The sequence below is a fragment of the Etheostoma spectabile genome, chromosome 15 (assembly GCF_008692095.1).
Source record: "Etheostoma spectabile isolate EspeVRDwgs_2016 chromosome 15, UIUC_Espe_1.0, whole genome shotgun sequence".
Classification (NCBI taxonomy): domain Eukaryota; kingdom Metazoa; phylum Chordata; class Actinopteri; order Perciformes; family Percidae; genus Etheostoma; species Etheostoma spectabile.
Genome location: NC_045747.1, coordinates 4,377,721 through 4,378,686, shown reverse-complemented (window position 1 = coordinate 4,378,686; position 966 = coordinate 4,377,721). Strand labels below are relative to the sequence as shown.

The following is a 966-nucleotide window of genomic DNA, read 5'->3' as shown; positions in this document are numbered from 1 at the left end:
GCTGGAAAGAAATGAGACTGTGCATGATTGGGATTGCACTTTCAAATCGAATTCTACTCTTACAAATCTGTGCCTGTGCTCTCTCAAATGTTGACTTGCAGACTGAGTAGCGCAAACAAATTGTTTTGTGCTCTTAGATCTTTTGTCGTCAATATATTTCTATATTGCGTGTGTACGCAAGAGAGGGAGTGGGGCTTATCACAAAGCTAACCAACGACGGATTATAAGAGTGGAGACGTTTTGTCTTGGATGAATAGAAAAATGAAGGTAAAAGCTGTAAAAAAGAAAGTCAGGAGCAATGGCAGAGGGGTGACTCTCATTACACCATCACATGGGAATAAGAGGATAGGGGGTGGGATAGGAGGCCAAGGGCAAAATGCTTGATTGGAGGAACTGAAGGAAGTGTGGAGGGCAGGGGGAAAGGGCCAACTGACTGGAGGAGAAGAAAGCAGTAATGGAATAAAAAATGGAGGGCAACGGTAAAGGAAAAAAGAGGTAATTGCGGGTAAGAATAAAGAGGGGAATGGGAAGAGAGACCAAGGAAGGGAATAGGAAAGGGGGGGGGGAATGGAGCAATGGCAGGGAAAAAGAGGAAAAAAATGGTGGAAAGGTCTTGGTAAACGACAAAAGGTTGATGAGGTGATATGACGAAAAGTTATTTCTGATTGGTTAATGGCTATTGGGTAGTATGCAATTAGAGTTCTCAGCTCAAAGGATGGGCTGCCTCACAAGGAGAGAGAGGAGAAAAGGGAGGGGGGGGCACATGCAACAAAAATGAGGATGTCATTCTTGATCCATGATTTCCATGCAGATATGCCTTTCAGCTCATTCTCTCTCATCCATAAGTCATAAGTAAACTGGATGAAAACATGTAAAGACATGTTAAACCATTGCTGCGTTTATAATACCCTCTTGCCTGTGTTGTTGTATTAACATACAGCACAGAGGTACACACACACACACACA

General features: G+C 43.2%; 1 protein-coding gene across 1 annotated transcript in view; it reads left to right on the top strand.

Annotated features, from left to right (window-relative positions):
* grin2aa (glutamate receptor, ionotropic, N-methyl D-aspartate 2A, a) overlaps nt 1–966 on the top strand; it is a 165,838-nt gene that overhangs the window by 148,559 nt on the left and 16,313 nt on the right. The gene's annotated exons all lie outside the window — the stretch shown is intronic.